At 38.2% G+C, this 21,661-nt stretch overlaps 3 long non-coding RNA genes across 6 annotated transcripts; 1 reads left to right on the forward strand and 2 right to left on the reverse strand.

Moving 5' to 3' along the window:
* Positions 1–11,296: 11,296 nt before the first annotated feature.
* On the reverse strand, positions 11,297–19,429 carry LOC135779347 (uncharacterized). 2 transcript variants are annotated; one of them, XR_010544771.2, is made up of 7 exons: positions 19,349–19,429; positions 18,391–18,456; positions 17,668–17,700; positions 15,894–16,828; positions 14,791–14,891; positions 13,368–13,453; positions 11,297–12,733 (listed from the first exon to the last, which is right to left on the reverse strand). It is a non-coding gene; the product is annotated as an uncharacterized lncRNA (long non-coding RNA). The 2 variants fall into 2 exon arrangements; XR_012336390.1 differs by lacking the exon at positions 17,668–17,700 and having other exon boundaries at positions 19,349–19,424.
* On the forward strand, positions 13,460–19,444 carry LOC135772904 (uncharacterized). Of its 3 annotated transcripts, XR_012336388.1 has the most exons (6): positions 13,460–14,205; positions 14,314–14,403; positions 16,496–16,841; positions 18,409–18,468; positions 18,565–18,609; positions 19,367–19,444. It is a non-coding gene; the product is annotated as an uncharacterized lncRNA (long non-coding RNA). The 3 variants fall into 3 exon arrangements; XR_012336387.1 differs by having other exon boundaries at positions 13,460–14,403; XR_012336389.1 differs by lacking the exons at positions 13,460–14,205; positions 14,314–14,403 and adding an exon at positions 14,903–15,402.
* A 107-nt stretch (positions 19,445–19,551) lies between these two features.
* Positions 19,552–20,754, reverse strand: LOC141281943 (uncharacterized). The gene is made up of 3 exons (XR_012336400.1): positions 20,615–20,754; positions 19,869–19,953; positions 19,552–19,611 (listed from the first exon to the last, which is right to left on the reverse strand). It is a non-coding gene; the product is annotated as an uncharacterized lncRNA (long non-coding RNA).
* Between the last annotated feature and the right edge of the window lie 907 nt (positions 20,755–21,661).

Raw genomic sequence — 21,661 nt, forward strand, 5'->3', positions numbered from 1 at the left:
GAAACCAATTTCTGGTTGTCTAGAACGGCGCAACTAATACAATGCGCTTCTCATACATCCATCGTGTAGCCAGCTGCGAACGTTCCGGCAGGGCAGACAGGTTCCCCCGAACCCAAGCTTTTCATCGAGAATATGGTGTCAATTGTGTTGAGAGACCAGTTGATCAAATCCATGATTTTTACTTTCGAGAGCAGTGTGGAGAGAGTCTCTCAAGTTAAGACACAAGACTATACAACACGATAGGAGCAAAGCAGGGAAGGTTACGGGGAGGAGATAAAATGCGACCGCCTTCGCTGAGAGCCAAACGCGATACCGCGAACACTGCTATCTCTCAGGGGCTTCAGTGCGCCCTCCGCAACTTTTCTGAATACAAGGGGAGAGAGAACCTGAATGGTAAGACTTTGTACTGATATGCCCTCCTGTGTCGGCGGAGTACATGAAAGTACGCGTCCTTCAGGTCGATGACTGCAAATCAACGGTTGTGCTTTGGCCGCATTGTGAGACGTTGTGTGTAATGAAAGACTCACCCAACCCCGCTGATGGATGGCTGAGCAAAGGGGGCTCTTTTGTAGATGTCCCGGGAAGCTTGACACATCCGCTGGCGAACAAGGAAGCAGAGAACGTAGGGTTTTGAGCCCGTCCGAAACTCCTACATGCCTCCGGAGACCTGGAGAAGGAAGAGGAGTTCGCTCTTGAAATTTAGTGGGTGCCGACTGAAGCCAGCGGAACAAAACAAACAAAACGAAACCAAGGATTCCCCACCGGCCCTCCTCCGGGGGGAGGAGTGGTGCTTTCACCAACTCCTGAATGGCGATCCCCTCCATCTCCAGGTCCCCCGACTCAGGGCCACTAGGTTTTGTTTTCCACATCTGTAGCGGGCTGAGTGGGGAAGTGAACTGCTAACGACAGGTTCCTCAGAGTTGCCGGGATGGAGGAACAAAAAAGCCGTAGCAGAACACCCTTATCGAGAAGCAGACCAACATACTGACGTAACGGAGGGGGCAGCTAGGCTCCGACGTGGCACAATGCCTCAGTCTGCTCTAGGGAGGCCGAGAATTGTTGGATGCTCTCAGCCGCGTCGCCGAAATGGCTGGTCTAAAACGGAGCATTAGGAGACGATTCTTGACGACCTACTTAATGCCCGCAAGACACAACCAGAGATGGCATTCCTGGACCACCGGGGTTGGCATAGCACATCCGACAGCTAGTGCGATGAACCTAGCCACTGCGCAAAGTGACGTCGGAATGACGTCTTTTTCATCTAATTTTTGGATGTCCGAATCCGGTCCATAAAAGGGGTTGTTTTGTAACGCCAGGCGACGTCTTTTTTTCGACGTCTTCTGCACGTCAAAATGTTGACATCAGTAGGACCTCCGTGTAAGGAAAAGAGACATGAAAAAAGCGAAAAGAGATGATTGTCTCTGCACTTCACCCATCGCAACACGAAACACTTCAGACATTTCCTGTCGGCCGTGGGATTCGAACTATCGACCTCTGGGTTACAGAGTCTCGCTAACCACTCGGCCACATGGCCATGTTAAATTATTAGTAAGGTCATATACTTTTAATCTAACAAACTAAACATTAAATTACAGATTTTTAATTGTACATTTAGATGAATTTATATGTACTTCAAGAAAGCAGAAAAAACAGTACTGCATAAATAATATAGACGATTCGTAAGTATTAATCATGTTGGTACAATAATTCTGATATTTGTAAATAAACACATTTTTATAGGCCTAATTATGTAATATAGACATAGGCCTGTCATAGACGTCCAAATGACGTCCAAAGAATTACCCAGTTCAAATGTCAAATGTTTCCCGTAAATATGATGTCCAAATGACGTCCAAAGAATTACCCAGTTCAAATGTCAAATGTTTCCCTTAAATATGATGTCCAAATGACGTCCAAAGAATTACCCAGTTCAAATGTCAAATGTTGCCCGTAAATATGATGTCCAAATGACGTCCAAAGAATTACCCAGTTCAAATGTCAAATGTTGCCCGTAAATATGATGTCCAAATGACGTCCAAAGAATTACCCAGTTCAAATGTCAAATGTTGCCCGTAAATATGATGTCCAAATGACGTCCAAAGAATTACCCAGTTCAAACGTCAAATGTTTCCCGTAAATATGATGTCCAAATGACGTCCAAAGAATTACCCAGTTCAAACGTCAAATGTTGCCCGTAAATATGATGTCCAAATGACGTCCAAAGAATTACCCAGTTCAAACGTCAAATGTTGCCCGTAAATATGATGTCCAAATGACGTCCAAAGAATTACCCAGTTCAAACGTCAAATGTTGCCCGTAAATATGATGTCCAAATGACGTCCAAAGAATTACCCAGTTCAAACGTCAAATGTTGCCCGTAAATATGATGTCCAAATGACGTCCAAAGAATTACCCAGTTCAAATGCCAAATGTTGCCCGTAAATATGATGTCCAAATGACGTCCAAAGAATTACCCAGTTCAAATGTCAAATGTTGCCCGTAAATATGATGTCCAAATGACGTCCAAAGAATTACCCAGTTCAAATGTCAAATGTTGCCCGTAAATATGATGTCCAAATGACGTCCAAAGACCAGTTCAAACGTCAAATGTTTCCCGTAAATATGATGTCCAAATGACGTCCAAAGAATTACCCAGTTCAAACGTCAAATGTTGCCCGTAAATATGATGTCCAAATGACGTCCAAAGAATTACCCAGTTCAAATGTCAAATGTTGCCCGTAAATATGATGTCCAAATGACGTCCAAAGAATTACCCAGTTCAAATGTCAAATGTTGCCCGTAAATATGATGTCCAAATGACGTCCAAAGAATTACCCAGTTCAAATGTCAAATGTTGCCCGTAAATATGATGTCCAAATGACGTCCAAAGAATTACCCAGTTCAAACGTCAAATGTTGCCCGTAAATATGATGTCCAAATGACGTCCAAAGAATTACCCAGTTCAAACGTCAAATGTTGCCCGTAAATATGATGTCCAAATGACGTCCAAAGAATTACCCAGTTCAAATGTCAAATGTTGCCCGTAAATATGATGTCCAAATGACGTCCAAAGAATTACCCAGTTCAAATGTCAAATGTTGCCCGTAAATATGATGTCCAAATGACGTCCAAAGAATTACCCAGTTCAAATGTCAAATGTTGCCCGTAAATATGATGTCCAAATGACGTCCAAAGAATTACCCAGTTCAAACGTCAAATGTTGCCCGTAAATATGACGTCCAAGTAGGGACATGGTTGGACGTCCAAATAGTGGACCTAGTTTGGACGTCGAATAGATGTCCAGAATTGGTCATGGACCGACGGACCCAATATAGACATGATCTGCACGTCTATCCGACGTCCTGTGTTAAGTGGGTAAGTCGCTCGTAGCGCCAGGTCAAACTACACAGGGTTCTTTGGCTGCCGGACCGTGACCTCGCCTGTGCAGATCATTCAGTGCCTTAGCCTGGCGGACCTGCAGCAACACCATGGTGCGCATGGCAGAGGCCATCTCCCACAAGCCCGTGGGCTTGTGAGGAAAGGGTGGCTGGTCTCTTGGACCAGCGTAACCCTTAGCGGCCCGCCATCAGGAGAAGTGAGAGATGATGGCTGAACCGTCAGTTCCGGGAGGAAAACGAGTTTTCCACGACCGCGTCAACCAACATGCACCTCGGGAAAGAAAGGCACAGAAGGTTGGGGCTGTTCTTGCAGTCCCAAAGTACCAATCCTCTAGGCGGGACAGTGCGGGTGGGGGAGGAGTTCTCCACTGCACACAGACCGTCTCTGCGACCTGAGGGTACATGGCCACCACTCGGGGTCGAGCACGGGAGCCCCTACCCTACCCGGAGGCGGGAGTGGGTCAGAGTTGGCGACCAAAAAGACTTCCCCCTCTCCGATGCTGTGACAGACATAGAATCCTCGTGAGGACCGAAAGAGGATGAGAACACGCGCCACCCTTCTCTAACGGCACCTCTGGCTTTGGTTGAGAGTGCTGAGAGTCACTGGAGTTACCAGCTAACGGATTCAGCACCCTTTATACAGAGATAAGACTTCCGGAGTTTTGCCACCGCACCATTAACAGGGATCCGCTACAGAAAAGGGGAGGGTGAAGTTCCCGGAGTTACGAAACCCTTCTCTGCCATCCAAGAGGGTCACGCTCTCTTAGGAGTATGAACCTTCCACAAACGCAGACTGTACACAGGGAAACGGCTACGCACACACTCAATTAAGAGTGAGAAAAAAATCTAAAAAGTTAAAAAGAGAGGTGGAACCCCCGCGAGCCTCCGTTGAAGTGCCTTTGCCTGACCAACTCGAACACGCAGAGTTCTCCAAAGAGCAGAGAGTGTAGCTTCTTGTGAGCAGATTACTGCCAGCCTTCGAAGCGAAAGTGCTAATGATATTGCACCTGCCTCTCGTTTAAATACCCGAGCGGTGGGGCGGCGCCGGCAGATGCAAATATCTGCATGCCAAGTTCATTGGCGTGTTAGTAGTTCTCGAAGTAGATTGGTCCCGCTGAAAGGGAACTTAACTTGTAAAAACTAAGACACTGATACACAACAGAGCAGCTCATGTGGCTCATGTTACCATATAACTTAATGTCCAAAAAGTGTGAATATGTTTTTCCACCTCATATTTTTGTACTGATGAGAGGGATGCAGATCTGTAAGAGAGTTATAAACAGCTGTTAGCATAAATTGTCCACAGAAATACCACATAAGCTTACATACATAACTGATGGGTAAATATCACTTTTTTATTTTTCTTATATTTATCTTCCGCTTCTTTTGTTCTTTCTTTTATAATTTTTTTGTAAAGTGATTTTTTTTTCTTACAAGCATTCAGCAATCCTTTAGACATCCATTTATTTTCTTTGCACTTTCTTTGTTTACAATGTTTTTTATGGGCAATTTTTATCATATATATTTTTAAATACTCGCATATGCCTAAAAACTCATCATATGCCTTGTTAGTATCATTCTCTTGTAACGATCAGCCCTATCAGCTGAGTTACAAATAGTTAAAAGGGGTCAGATCTAACTGTGTGAGGTTAAAACAATGTTAAAAGGTTGACAAACAAGTGAAATTAAATTAAATAAGTGTATTTACAAGTATCACGATAAACTTAAAACAACACATTAAAACTTGAGACTGTTAAAAGAAAGCAATACAAGAAAACCAAACCTTAAACAATCTAAAAGTTCAAGCGTGTTAAAAGTCCAAATGTGTAAAGTGTTCTCCAGTGTATATACAACCCAATGAATATACAACCCAATGATAGTGTTAATCCAAACTCTGGAAAGGTAAGTACAGATCACTCACATGACAGGTAGACCATATCAAAATAAAAGACATACACACAAATTAAAAGTAAGAGATAAAATGGAATAAAATGGCTAAGACTACATGTAAAACCTGTTTAAAACTCAAATATACATAAAATCATAAATGATATATATTGAGTGGTTAAATCATGAGTCTTTTGTGGCAGTGTCACACTCTCTCTATATGTATAATACTCCAATCTTGCATTAGTATTTCTTTTTAAAATCCTTCAATAGTTTTATCTGTTTTTACCCTTCTAAACCAATACATGGTATCCTCTTCATTTTTTTGATATTCATTTTTATTTAATACAAAAACTGGAAGTTGATCAGTGCAGTGATATCATTTACCGTTAGTCCGCTGACTGTGTTACTTTCGTTTTCAATGGGAAAATATTATCAATTAAAGTAGCTTTATGGTTTGTAATTCTACTCGAGAAAACAAACCTATACTAAATAAAGTTTTAATAAACTCATCAGTTTTTAATGTTTATTTGGGTTAAGCTGTTGGGTTAAGGATGTTAAAATCCCCCCAACAAAAATCAGTTTGTGATTTAAGTGTGAAAAGTGTTCTTACATCCACTTATTAAAAAGATCTATATTAGACCCTGGTGTTGTATGGATACAACGTACAATTATTATAGTACAATTTCAATAGTAAGACATTGAAGTATATCATCCACCACCATCGTCATATTTTCAATCATTTTATAACCATAATTTAAGTCTACAAACATAGCTACGCCTCCAGCATGCTTATTTCTTCTGTTCTGTCTTATAAACTCATAACCTTCAATATTAAAATCCATTTCTCTATCATTATGTATCCATGTTTCTGTTATTAAAATCACACTAAATGAATTTGAAAACTGTTTTAAATAGCTCTTAATATGGTCAACGTTTGCATAAAAGCTTCTACTAATGAAGTGGATTATAGAAAATGTATGAACATTTTTTAATTTGCTTTTGTAATGATCCTCTGTATAATATTGACAGTCATTAACAGATCTCATAAAGAAGTTATTTTCAGGGTCGATGTCAATCTCAGTGTTCTGTTAATCATATTGTGAGTATGCAAAATCCATATCATTTGATTCCATAATTTTCCTTATGAGAGTTCATCCTTATCGGAAAATCCTATAGTAGACTTTTTAGAGACTATGTGAAATGAAGTGCTTCAACATACCAGAATTTTGCAGATTATCCTGATGTTTACCTTAGGTTTGATGTGCTGGTTTAGCTAAAATATACATAAATAAAGGTATAAAAGAATGAAGAGTCAACAATAAAATTATAAAATAAAATATAAAAAAGATGTATTATGTAGAATTAAATATAGAATAGGACATAATGTGCATGGAAGTAAACTCTAATCTTATAAATAAAGATACACAGAATTGTACAAAAGGAGAATGTGCATACAGGTAATCCCTGTCTATATGAGGTAAAGAATGATGAATATCTTACTGATTAAGTGAATATAAGTTTAGACAAGTGAATATTAAGAGGCTGGTTTTGAGTTAAAGAGCCTGATGGCCTGGAGGAAGAAACTCCTCCTGTCTATCAGTCTTTGTCATCAGGTTCCAGAAGCGTTTACCAGATGGCAGCAAAGTGAAAGATGGTTACTGGGGTGGATGGAGTCATTGATGATTTTTACAGTTTTGTGTTTGAGGTAGATGTCCTGTAGAGAGGGGAGAGCAGACCCTGAGATGAGCTCAGCTAAGTGCACAACTCTCTGTAGGGCTTTGCAGTCTTGACTGGTGCTGTTTCCATACCACACTGAGATACACTGAGTCAATACACTTTCTATGGCCCCAGAATATAAAGTTTAAGGATAGCTGATGAGACCCTGAATTTCCTCAGCTGTCACAGATGGTACAGTCTTTGCCTGGCTTTATTAACCTGTGTTTAAATGTGTGCAGTCCAATCAGTTCCTCAGAGATGTTTAAACCAAGGTACTTAAAGCTGCTCACCCTCTCCACGGAGCTCACGCTGATCATAAGAGGAATATATATACATGTAGGGCTGCTGCTGTCTCTTCCTAAAGTCAATCAATCAACTCTTTAGTTTTGCTCACATTCAGAGAGAGACAATTGTCCTGACACCATATCTTTAGTTTATCTACCTCATCCGAGTACTGTATGCAGTCTCATTATTGTTGTGATCATGTTTATGTCACCACCAGGGGCTGGCTATGTTAGACTAAAGCCGCGCCCCTTCTCAACTTCCACCTCGAGGAGGTCCCCAAAGCCAACCCAATGACCAGACAAACACGGAACCAGGTAAGTAAAATATAAAACAAGCTTTATTGAGTTTAAATACTTAAAAGAACTGGGGAAATGGGGAAAGGGAAATTTAAAACTAATGGGCCTCTAAATCCTCCCTCCAGGGAGACTGCAGTCACGGGCAGACAGGGGCAAGGGCAACAGGGGTGCAAACCACCGTAGGCCGGGAAGAAGGGGAAGCGTCAGGCTCCGGCCTGGTCCCTGCTATTCGTGGCGCCCTCCGTCTTCCTTCCTGGAGGCAGAACAAAATCAGTGTGGCTGGTAAGGAGATTTTTCCCGCTGTCTGCGTACCTTCTTCTATTCGACAGGGGGTCCTCGCCCCGCGTGCCTTCACGTCTCTCCGTCGTGCATTCACCCTCGTTCTCCTTTCTCTCCACAGGTGGCCACTAGGACACAAAAGCACTGTTACTTAGACCTAGAGTACTTCTCCCCGGCTCTGCTGTTTACAGCTCTCTGGGTAGGTATCACGTCACACAGTCTGTTCTCTGTATGTTCACTCTCGTTCTCCTTTCTCTCCACAGGTGGCCACTAGGACACAAAAACACCGTTACTTGGACTTCGAGTATTTCTCACCGGCTCTGCTGTTTACAGCTCTCTGGGTAGGTATCACTTTAACAAGTCTGTTCTCCGTATGTTCACTCTCGTTCTCCTTTCTCTCCACAGGTGGCCGCTAGGACACAAAGCACTGTTACATGGACTTAGAGTACTTCTCACCGGCTCTGCTGTTTACAGCTCTCTGGGTAGGTATCACTTTACACAGTCTGTTCTCCGTATATTCACTCTCGTTCTCCTTTCTCTCCACAGGTGGCCACTAGGACACAAAAACACTGTTACTTGGACTTCGAGTATTTCTCACCGGCTCTGCTGTTTACAGCTCTCTGGGTGGGTATCACTTTAACAAGTCTGTTCTCCGTATGTTCACTCTCGTTCTCCTTTCTCTCCACAGGTGGCCGCTAGGACACAAAGCACTGTTACTTGGACTTAGAGTACTTCTCACCGGCTCTGCTGTTTACAGCTCTCTGGGTAGGTATCACTTTCTTTCCGTAGGTCCAGCAGAGGGGCGAAGATAACACACCGCCTCACCGGGTCGAGCGCTGCCCTATCCCCACTGCCTGTAGGGCGATCGAATCCTGGACAGGGGCGCCCCTTTGTAGGGACCGCAGGGCGGCGGAACTCTTTCGCCTCGAACTCTGCGACAAGGACAGACACAGGTAAGTGGTTACTACGAATGATTCCAATATTGTACTCACAGTCGCTGTCAGCTCTTGATCCGCGTCACTTCAACTCCAAATGGCACATTGCGTATAATAGCTGTAAATTCTGAGGTCGTTAGCCTCTCCGTCCTCTGCCCAGTAGAAGAATGGATGATGCGGGGCTTCGTCTGACAAGACACACAGCAACCCACAGCAAATACACGGCACCACTCCAACGTGAAAAGTTTATTAATTACAAAGTCTCACTCACCACACTATACGTGTACACAACAAGGAAAACGCCCAGCGTCCTCCACTTCACTTGGGCTGAAAACAAAGGCGATGGAAAATACGACCTGAATAGCGTTTCGTTGCTGCGGCTGCTTGGAGGGACACTTCCAACGTATGGAAGAAAAATGATGACAAAAGTTTTTGAATTAAAATAGCCTGTTGAATTGTACTACCTGAAAAAAAATGCATTGTATTAACCGTACTTGAATTTTAATGCATTGTATTTTTATGTTTTTGAATTAAAACAGACTGTTGAATTGTACTACCTGAAAAAAAATGCATTGTATTAACCGTGCTTGAATTTTAATGCATTGTATTTTTAGGTTTTGCATTTTTAAGGGCTGAAATTCAACATGCGTGTATATTTTCTGTATTAAAAATTCAATAGTCCACATTCACCTTTTAGATTTCACTTTAAAATATTCGGTCTGTTTAAAAATACAACGTAAAATATTCAGCAGGCAAGTTTCAGTCCATTTAAATTCGCGTCCAAAAATTCAAGTCCAAAAATTCAGTCGTACAGATTTCAACATTTAACATCCGGGAACTGCAGGAAAAGCAGTAGAGTACCGAGTATAATTTCATCTGCTGTTAATCGATCTGGCCAGCAGGTGATGCACGTGTTCGCCAAAACTTTGTACATGTAAGATGATTTATCCACTGCAGTGATGAATGTTGGCTTTTATGTTCAGTTTTAGTAGAACAACTGTAATACACTCATACAGAGAGTGTATTGTTTGGTTATGTTATTGACAGGATACTAAACGGTTTTTAAATGCCATATAAATTAAATAGCGCCTTTCTGCCTGCTATTGGCTTCGTTTCTCAAAAGCTAAGTTGATTGTAGATTTTATTGGTGGCAATCTACCATCTTCTTATGCCTACGAGAAACGGACACGTTTTTGTAATTCGTCACCTCAGTTTATAAACCATACTCGGATTATTGAACTGTTCAAGTTACAAATTGTGCGCGCGGATTAATAAACCATAAGCACAATTAAACAATCAGTGCTCTCAGATTTTCAATCCATATCCACAAATTCATAAACAATAAATAAACAGTGCACACGCTTTCGCAATGGTTTTGCAAACTGAGTCCACTACCACAGAGGTCCCCAACCACCGGGTCGTGGACAAGTTGCCACCGGTCGCAAGAACATCCTGAAAAAATGTGTATAATAGCTACGTTATAGTTTAATCAGGTGTTTTGTCCTTTACGAGCCGACTTCAAATAACATATCAATCCACTTCTATACAGGGCCGCGCTCTCTCTTTTTCTTTCTTTCTCTCTCTCTCTCTCTCTCTCTCTCTCTCTCTCTCTCTCTCTCTCTCTCTCTCTCTCTCTCTCTACCAGCGCATCGGCGATCACATTGCTGTCATTAGAGTTCAAGCATACAGTAGCCTACTTCTAAAACACAATCGATCAAAGAATTGCAAAGGTATGACTTTATGAATAAAATGAAGACATTCATTTGATATCGCAAATGAAACTAATTGCAGGCAGGCGCGGAGATTGACAGCTGGCCCGCCCAATCAGAAATGAAAAAAAAATAATACTCGGGACGTCGGGGTAGCGATTTTGCGAGCCCTGCATAGGTTTGTTTTGTAGAAAGACTTTCTTTAAAGTGAATTTCGTTTTGTATAAATTGTATCTTAATATTAATCAATGTTTAATCAAACAATTGCCTCGATTTAATAAATAAGAAGCAAACCAAGAACGTCTGTGGTGTGGATTATAGTGAACCCACTACCCAGATAGCACACGTACGTCTCAGATACGTCTTGTAAAGATCTTTACATCTGCTGACGATCGTCTTTGAATAATACGTCTTCCATATCTCTACAAGACGTATTTAAGATCTTAAAAAATTCTAAATCCTACCTGCCTGCATGCATCTCCGTTTGGTCTTGAATCCGATCAAACGCAGACGAATCAGCAAAGACCTCCAACTCATTTCATTTTTTAAATAAATGTCTTGTTTAATTGTTTTAAAAATATAGTCAACATGTTTTTAAGGGTTGGCATTAATTTTGAAGCAAAAATATAATTAAATATAATTGATAAAATCCCATATCACGTATAATAAAAAACAATGTAGACATTTTGCGTTTAATCCAAAACGTTAAAAAGGCACTTACCGTAGATAAAGCACCATGCACAAGAAAAGGTGATCTCATACTCTTTCTGACTACAAAATATTAACAAATACAAAACACACAAGAACATCATTGCCAACAGCCACTGCCCCTCTGACTGTTTTATCAGTCTGAAATGAAAAAAGTTATACATTTAATTAAATAAAACAATTGCCAACAAGCTGATTATCTTAAGGTGACCCTGCTTACTGCAATTCCTGCTTATTATAATTACTGGGTGTGACTCACATTAAGTGTGTTTGTCAACAGTTATATATCTAAGGTTGAAACTTTTGATAGTTTTTGACCCCACGCCATCCATTGAAATTGTGTAACACACCTTGCATTTTCACAACATTTAGTTTTAAAAATCATCTGAACAAACTCTGAGCAAACCAAAGGTGATATTGAGAATGTTTATATAGATGAAGAAACCTCATAAAAAATTGAAAACACAATACACAATCATTTGACCAGGTTTAATCCAGCATCACAGCATGAATTATATTGACTAGTTTGTTTACCAAATTTGAATAAAATGTTTAACCTATGTGTTAATATGATTACAGCCACAGTGTAACAAAATACTGCAAAGCTATTGATCACGTTCTCATTATATTACTTCACAAGACCCAAAGCTGATCAGGACACTTTAAGAGCACTGTAACGTAGTAACTGCTGAAAGAACCATGTAATACTTTGAATATAATGACAAACTGTTCCATAACACTTAGATGTGACTTTAATTACAATACAACATACTCTTTCTCATACTCAGGGTTTTTAAACTGTGGGTGAAGACCCACTTGTGGGTCGCACCGTAAGATAGTGAGTGTTGCATTGTAGTGATGGTTTGTCCAATTAATTATTAGCAATGGTTTTGATATACTATAAGATTACACCTGTCTAAAGCCCATAATACACGGCACGATTTTTGGCTGTCCCAGATGAAAGATTACCAATCGTGAAACAATTGTGGAGATTTCTGTGATCGTGGCTCTTAATTGGTGGTCCTATCTCATACAGTGTGAGAGGTTTAAAGACGTCTGTTTTCCCAGTCCTGGGACCAAAGACACCTACGATAGTTTTATGACAGTGTAAGAAGTTCAGCATGATCAACGCACATCAACAATGTGTTTGCTTCTACGACCTGCATACCTGTATTTGTTTACCACTAGCGCATGTTGATGACAGATGTCGCAGCTTCAGATGCAATAGGTGTCTTCATCGACAGTCTACTGCTGAAGTTTAAACAATCCTTGTCACACAGTGTGATAAGGTCTTATTGGATTGCAAAAATCCTGCTGTGTATCCTGGGCTTAATATGTTGTGGAATGAAAAGTTTGGAAACCCCTGCTTAACACAAAGTCTCATTTAAAGTTTATAAGAACTTTTGCAATAGACCGACACTAAACGAAACTGATGGCAGATGAGGTGTTGGGATGACAATGGGCCAGAGTTGAATCTGTGCATCTTAGCAGATCACAGGCAGGTTTCTCCTGAAATGCTGCATTAAGAAAAGAAAGGAAAAGATGTTAGAACATTTTTAAGGAAATTTAAATAATTCTCACAATCAATATTGGACTATAAACAATAAATTATTACCAATGCAATAACATGCAAACAGACCTGTCAACCACCTTAATAATAGATACTACGCGGTAGGCATGGGCTGGTTACCAGTTTTAAGGTACACCGTGGTTTTAAACAGTCAAGGTTACAAAACCACTAAAATGGTCTGTGAAACCGTCTCCAAGGTATGAACTGTATTTATACAAAATTCATTAAGTCATGTGATTGATTTGATGTTTACATGTAATATACATTTCGAAAATATTATATATAATATAATTTAAAGGCTTTATTTTTACCTGCCATTTAAAAATAAAAAAAAATTAGTGTAGCAATGGGAATACCGCAACACTGTGAAACCGTGGTATTTTTGCTAAAGGTAATCATACCGCCAGAATCTTATACTGGCCCATGCCTACTAAGCGGTTGTACCATGTGTTAGAAACATCAAGATTCTCAAATTTTTAGGGCTAGCGCAATACCACAGTTTTGTCTATTCTTCATGTTCTCTAGGGCAGTTATTTTGCCCCAGTGACAGAAACAGCGACAGTAATCAAATAATTCATTACCTTATCTACATGTGGGTAGAGGCCCACAGGTGAAGGAAGATTTTTGGCCTGCACTTCCACAGCTGGTAAACATGGATTGTGGTGGGCTAGTGACAGAATGAAGAAGATCAGTTTAAAATGTGCTTTACAACCAGAGGTTGCATTATTTTGACAGACAAGGGCTGTAAGAAAATTGTCAAAATCAATAATAATATGAGCCAACAGCCAAACAATAACAACTAAACTCAATCAACTATCTTAATCTGCCTGAACTCAAATCTTGTGGTCTATAAAGTGGGAGTTTATCTGTGTGTAATTCAACCATCATGTTAGACTGAAGGAATTGCAGTTATCATTAGATTTCCCGACAGCACTGGACAAATGACTTCTCACACTCAGTGTGACTTGAGACAAAGGATAAACAAAGACATTGAGTATGTTTACATGCACATAATAAGAGGACAATTATCTTATTATGATATTATAAAAATCAGCTTATAACATTAACATGTTTCAAGCGTTTTAATTTACTTTTATTTGTGAAGTTTATCTATCACAGGTGGAGACATACGCACATACGAAACGGCAAAAAAGACGTTAAAATCTGGTTTAAGAGCAAAAAAACTACCTGTGCCAATCAGTTTTTGCCATTTATGGGCTTTACCCTATAAAAGAAAACCATTTTATGCATTTAAATGACCTTACACGTTATCAGTTTATTAAGCGTTTAGACTATGTAGACACACTCACTGTGCACTAAAATTAAAAAAATTGGTTAACACGACCACTCGTGGTGGCTTCACTCAGAGGTTGGAGAAGACAACCGGTGGACTAAACATCAAGCCTCTGCACGATTCAGGTAAGTGGAATAAAATACATTGTAAATAAACATTATTAAAACAGATTGTGAAGTCATTCATTCAAAACTTGCTATGACCTAAGCCTAAATGACTTAATTTCTTTTTAGAATTAAGACAACCTTAGCAGGAGAGCCCCAGCAGTAACTTTCTCTCAAGCAGATGAGCAATAAGTTGCTAACACCACCCTAACAATCAAGGTAAAAGAGCATTAAACATTAAAGGTATTGCGGAGAATTTAGGTTTTCCGGGTGGATCATCAAGACTATTGGTCCTCCTAGTTGTCAATCTGGAGTGTTGGGCAATTGCATTTTTTTAAAAAAGCGGAGACGGCGTTTCTTTTCTAAAATTCGAGAAAATCCTCCGCTACACCTTTAAGTGGAACATTTCTATAGCATGCTGCTTATAGCTAGTGAGAAAGATAATCTAATTGATCTACCATGCATATCCTTCAAATAACTTAACAGAATAACTGATGTATAATATAATTTAATATGTACATTATTAATAATAATTGTTAATAATATTTAATATTTGTAAAATTATATACTTGTGAATACATTATATTTGCAATGTTTATACATTACCTGTTTTTAGGTAAACAGATTATCCATCAGTGGGTGCCTCAAGGTCGGCTCTGTAAATACTGTATTCTGCATGTTTCCGAGCACACGTTTTCCAGGACACACTAATATTAAACAGAAAAACAACATAAATCAGTGTTAAACACAAACAAATTTTAGGTAAATTAAATAAGGTTTTCATTTTCAATCAATATAAAAGAAATAAACGCAATAAAAAACAATGTCAGTGACGTAATAAATATGTGTAAATTTACACGCATCATTTATTAAGCATTATAAAAAAATCCAGCAATATGATTAAACTTTGGTTATTTGTTATTATCCCTGCATTCAAATGGTTGCAGGTTGGAGCAGGAAGTTAACCCTTCTGTCGCGCAAGCGCGAGCATAGACAGTGGTCGCGAGGCCATTCGTACGTCACGTGAGCGCCATTTTCATGATATGACCGTTTTTCCTCAGGCACACTTCAACATTTTCTTCGCATTTAACATCATTATTAACATGTAAATAATATAATTCGTAAAGATAACGTTTATGTTAATTTATAATATGTTTTTTTTATTATTATTGTTGGCTTTAAGTTCATTTGTCTGTCAGACTCAGTTTGTTCGTGTTGGTAAGTAACTTAACGTACGTTATTAACGTTACGCTAGCCTTTTGTCATGTATGTGTTGTTAGAAACTGATAAAAATACGAATTAATTCACAGATATAAATAACTTTATAGCTAATACAACTGATAAAATATATTAACTTAATTATCAAACCACTTCGCTATAAAACTTTAAGGCTTCTTGTGAATAACTTACCGGTCGTTTACATAACGTTAACTTACTCCAAGCAAGTCGGACGGGAAGATTGATACATTTTATAACTCAAGTAACTTTAAGTTAAACAGGGGCTGGTCTAGGCTAACTTAGCAAATGTTTACCCCACCACCGCTGAGAAAACGGTTACATGTTCAACGTGCCTTGCCTTCAGGATTTGCAGCTCGATTTTGGCTTGCATTGATAAACGTTACAAACAAACAAACAAACCAAAAAAAGAATGATCATATACGACAATCAATCTTTAGATCCACTACATGCATAACATGTTGGTTACTTACCTCTACTGATGAAACTCCTTCGTCAGCGTTGTAACTTCACATGTTGGTTTTGGTAAATCACACGAGGCCAAAGATCGAGGTGAAAAAGAGAAATAAATCGTTCTGCGATCGTTTAACGCGATGAGACACGAAGCCCAGGCTACTCCAGCCCAAAGATTAGTGTAGCCCTTGTGTCCGGCTTCACGTGGCTTAGCCTTAACCAGTATGACATCACAGTACCGCGTGATTACACTGTTTCGTGGGCTTTTGAATCACTCTCGCGGTACTTCAATGTCTGCGCATGTGTGCCTGAAGTCAATCACTCATGCTTGTAACAGGGGTAGCGTTTGTGCGCTCAGTGATTTAGGGTGTTACAAAACAAGATTATTACATGAATATTATCAATTAGTATTGTAATAAAGCTTTTTAAATGTTTGTTAATGATTAAGTGTCATTAACAAACTCTGATTTAAAACATCAATATATATGCTACGTAAATTTTCCTTAAATCATCAAAACATCCAAATTCAATGAAACAAAAACAACAACAATGTATTTAAGATGAGACACATTCAGCATTTATAATTTTTTCTCTCTTTTTTGTTTGACTTTGTTTTCTACAGTAGCCTGTTAACAGTAGACCAAAGGTATGATGATCAATTATAAATGCAATATGGTTGAAAGGTCAGTAAACAAACAACAAAAAGGTAATTTCTTAATAGAATGTCTATACATTTTTTGCTTTTGTTACATATTTCATACATCAAAATCATTAAACGTTAATAATTATGTATTCCAACTTGTTGCAGCTTGACAAAAATGTAGCTTGAAGGAGAAGGGACAGCTGAGTAACAAAGTCCTGGTATGCAGACGACGATACTATTACACTGACAAGAGTGTAATGATGATGGAGACACAAGCCAGAGAAAGGGGGGACCAAACACCAGGCCAGAATTCTGCATGAGTCAGGTAAGCATAATGAGTTACAGCAGTGGTTCTCAATTCTGTTCATGGAGTCCCACTGCTCTGTGCATTCTGTATGTCTCTTTGATTTGACAGACTGAGGCTGCGTCCAAATATCACTTTGTGCATCCTATCGTGCATCATGTTCTGGATGTAAAGCATGAGACTTTTAATTGTATGTTAACATTTCTATGGTGTTCACTGCATTATTGTTATGCATTTTGTGAAACATCTGCAACATTGTGTCGTTTATTTAGGGACTACTGAATAAATAATATACTTTAATAAAGCTACATACTCAAAACAAAGAGCTTTTTTACAGGAGCAAAGAATTCTGCATCTAAAAGTTTGATATAAGCAAATGTTCATTTCAGAGTGTTCATTTTATTTACAGAAAAACTTAAAAAATGTTAAATATAAATTAAAAGTAGTAAATAAAACACAAATACGTTTTGGTGCAAATTGCTGGCACTACCTGGATTGAAATTTTTACCCATGCTAAGTGTGTCCCATCGGATGAATAATTCTACATGCACGCTTGGGATCTTCACGCCCACTAGAATACTTAGGCCAAATACAAAAAAAAAACGTAATGTAAGTAGTCTAGTGCAAAGACAACAAGTGTGAACATTTGGACACAGCCTCAGTTCAGTTCATGAAGATCTCTACTAATGAGCTGATGATTTGAATAAGGTGTCAAATAAGGAAGACATACAAAATGTAAATAGCAGAGGACCTCAAGGAACAATTTTTAGGTACAGTTACACTGTATAAAACATTAACTAAACAGACAAATTATTTGTCATAGCTTCAATAAACAAAAGAATGTCACCTGCATAGTAGTGTACCCTACTACACTTGGTCTCTGCAACAGTCCAGTTTAGTTCATGGTAGGGGGGCATATTTAGAAACATAAATATTTTCAAATTATCTGCGACCCTTACAAAGACACTAATTTCCCACAGCCAGCAACAGCACAATGTTTGTCTGACATCACAATCTTACTGTTATTAAAACTTTTTGATTGTCAACAACTACTACTTTAGACTGAACACCAGTGGGCGGAGCCAACGATATAATGATGTGCTGTGTCTTTCTGTGGGGGAGGTCAAATGAAAATTAATTTAGCTAGTGACATCACTACTCCAGCCATTTTACATTCATAAAAGAAGAATGCTGTCTGCGATTCACTTATGTTTCCATGATTGCAAAAACCTTTATCGAAGTACATATACAATTGTTTAAGTGTCATAATTAAAACATGCCTAAATTGGCAGTGACCCTGGCTTAAGTCGATACAAAACTCAAGTGCAAATCATGACACTCATATTAACTGTAGTTTTGCAAATTATTGTAACACCGATATCAGATATGAATAGTGTCTTATGTAAATATAAAAAGATCAGAACAAAAAATGAATATAGTCAAAAAAATATGATCTGTGCATTAAGATTTGCATTGTAAATGCAGTCTTATTGTTACGAAAAAACTTGGTTATTGCTGGAATCATGAATGGTCTGAATAGGATTTGAGTTTGTTTACTTGTGAAACTTACCTGCACCACCATTTACAGATCCAGTGGGTGCAGATCATCATACAGATGGTTCAAGTGTGGATCCACCTAATATTCAAGGTAAAAGAGCATTTGTTCACAGCATTATCTAAGAAAACATATCACTAGATATTACATATTAGATGTTAATGTCTGACTCTGATCCATACGAAACAGATTTTCTGTCCTGGGACACTCGGCTAACCATCAAGAAAGAACACAGTAGGTTAACAAGAATCTGACCTCACGTTTGATCATTACAAAATTATGGCAGTACATTACACATTTAAGGACTGTTATTCCTCTGGCTGATTTAAAAATACCCAAAAGTTCTTAAAAAGAAGCAGCCCTAGTTATTTTGGCTTGTTAAACATAAACTATATAGACATAACAATTGCGACACCTCCTTCTAATAAACAGGTTTAAATACTTTACTTATTTCCATGAGCACAAATCTTAATGCTACAGCATATGATATTCTAGAAAAACCGTTTGATGCTAAATTTATAGCAAGAGTTTTGGCAGGGCCCTTTTCAATACCAACTTAAGAATGACCCTACAAACAAAGTAAGGTTCAAACAGAAAATTAGTGATTCAGTCTGGTGTGGAAGAACTTTGACTGGTCTGAATAGACCTTAACTCAGCTAACACCTTTGATATGACTCAAATGTTTTTAGCCAAAAACTCATCACCTAAACCTATCAATGACTTGTACAAGAAGCTGTAGTCATTTCGGAACAGAAAAAGGCACTTACAAAACTGTTGCAACAAAAATCAAAATTCTTTGTAGTGGTATTATATGGTATAGCATTTTTATTTGTTTTGATTGGACATACTGGAATAAATAAACATGTTTATTAGAATGAGGCCTCCCAATACTTTTGTCTAGTGTATTTGCCACAGACAGGGTAACGCAATCCTTAGAGTGTGCTTCTTTGTAAATGTGACAAATGAAAATGACCTGATCCATCATTTCCAGCTCCAGTGGGCATCCTTTATCCATCCAGACCCTCATACAGATGGTTGGAGTTTTGATTCACCTAAAGTACCATGCAAGGTAAGAGAGCATTTGTTGACATAATTAGGAAGAAAACATAAACGCATTGTTCATGGCATTTAAATACAACATAACACTGTTTAATACTACCTTTTTCTGTTCAATCCACTCATTTTCCCTCTTGAGACCATGGTGTGACCTGCAAGGTCGAATGGAGAGTAAGTTGCCTAAAAAAAAAATTATAATAAATGTATTTAAAATCGTCATTAGCTAAACATCAACATGTCTGAGGCAGATGCAGGTCTGATAATCTGTCCAACATTCAAAACCTCACAGTAAATCTACAGTCTTGAGTACTGTTTTAAATCAATGTATACATATGCTCATTATGAATTTTAATAAAAAATACTAAATGTATATAAAAAGCCTCAATTCAATTATTTTTTTGATATTGCAGCTGTAAGCGAGACAATCTTGGAGTCACCTGCATTCACTGGTCCAGTTGTTAGTCCAATTACAGATGGAGATTATAGAAGAGGATGATGTCTTTTCTCCAACATCTTTCTAGACTGATAAAAGATCGAGACAGGCTTGACCAAAAGTTAACAGAGGGGCTTATATAGAGAATGGTAAGAACCATTTTATCCGTCAAACTTTTTACCAATTATTGTAAACATAAACAATATTATAGGGCTTAATTTGTTTTAAACATTACTTCAATGTACTGTATCTGTTTAAGGTGAGCAGCTACACATAAAAGAAGAACATGGAGAATCTGCCCAGAGGTGTTAACCAGCAATGCAGCTATACAACTAAAGTGATGCAGGCGGAAACAATGTGTGTATGTTATGTCCAAATGTTGTTATGTTCAAATGTTTTACAATATACTTAAACAGGTGGACCTGTCATTATTGCATTAGTCAAGTACAACTGAGTAGGTTAAGTTTACATATCAACGTCAATAAATATATATAAATAAATATCAGTCTTGACAGCAAACATAATAATGTTAAATAAAATAATAATTACAGCTTTTTAAGAAATTTACACGGGCTCAAACTATCAGTGAAATTAACTATCAAAAACCTAAAATAACCACAGACACGTGAATAAAATATCTAACGTCAACTAGCTAGTTACTGTACATACTGTACATTGCTTATTATCAACGAAATTTCTAGTTAACTGATCCCACACCCAGCATTATTAAAATGTATTATTACTACATACCTTAAACAAATGTCCCCTTAAATCGCCAGACCAGGACAGGTTTCTTTCTTGCCCTTCTTCTTTTGCATTGCGACGTCGATATAAGTGCATGGTGTGGTGTAGCACGAATTTAACGCAAAGACGCTCATATTAACAATATAAACGATATTGACGATTAATACGGATGATTTTCTCTTTGTTTGACATTCTAATCAGAGTTATATTTAGGAAACAAAGAAAACATATGACATAGTTTGTAAAATTCATTTTTCCTTATTTTTGTAATGGTTTCTTTTAGAATGCAGCTGCTGCAGATGAAGAATCCGTCCGTCTACCACTGAAGGAGACGCGGAAAATCGGGAAAAGATGTTCTTTGCCAGAGGAAGCATTTGATTAATTTAAAGATATTGTGTTTCTTTGTATGTTATAGAAAAACGTTGCTTTTTTGCATACACTCGTGTAAATATGCATCTTATGAATGTTTTCCTTTGTCTAATTTTAATAAATTTTACGCAATCAACTGCCTGTTTTATTGAAAATACTGTTTTAATTGTTGTCAATGTTGATATATTGTAATAATGTGTATAACTGTGTAGAAGATGTAGTTTAGAGCAATTTATTTTTAATGATCTTTTAATCGTCTTTTAAAGCTCTCAGAAACATCTTAGAAAGAGCTCGATTAAAGCTCTTATAAAGATCTTTTAAAGATCTAAGAAACATCTTGGAAATATCTTAGAAACATCTGCTAACCATCATTCTAAATATCAAGCGTCTTGAAAAGATCTTAAAAGCGTCTTCAAAACGGCTGGGCTCGTACGTCTCAGATACGTAATTCATATGGGCAAACGACCTTTCTAATACGTTTTCCAGACGGAATGGAAATCTGAGTGATTACCTCGCAGATACGTATCTGAGACGTACGTGTGCTATCTGGGTATATTTCCGCAGCCTATTCTTTCTGCTTTTAATGCATTTCTTAAATGAATGTCTCAATTACACAGTAGGCTTATAGGTTGTTATGATAGGCTATTTGTTGCTTAAAGCAATAGACTATATTGTATAAAGTGT

This window comes from Paramisgurnus dabryanus, chromosome 1, assembly GCF_030506205.2.
Source record: "Paramisgurnus dabryanus chromosome 1, PD_genome_1.1, whole genome shotgun sequence".
NCBI lineage: Eukaryota > Metazoa > Chordata > Actinopteri > Cypriniformes > Cobitidae > Paramisgurnus > Paramisgurnus dabryanus.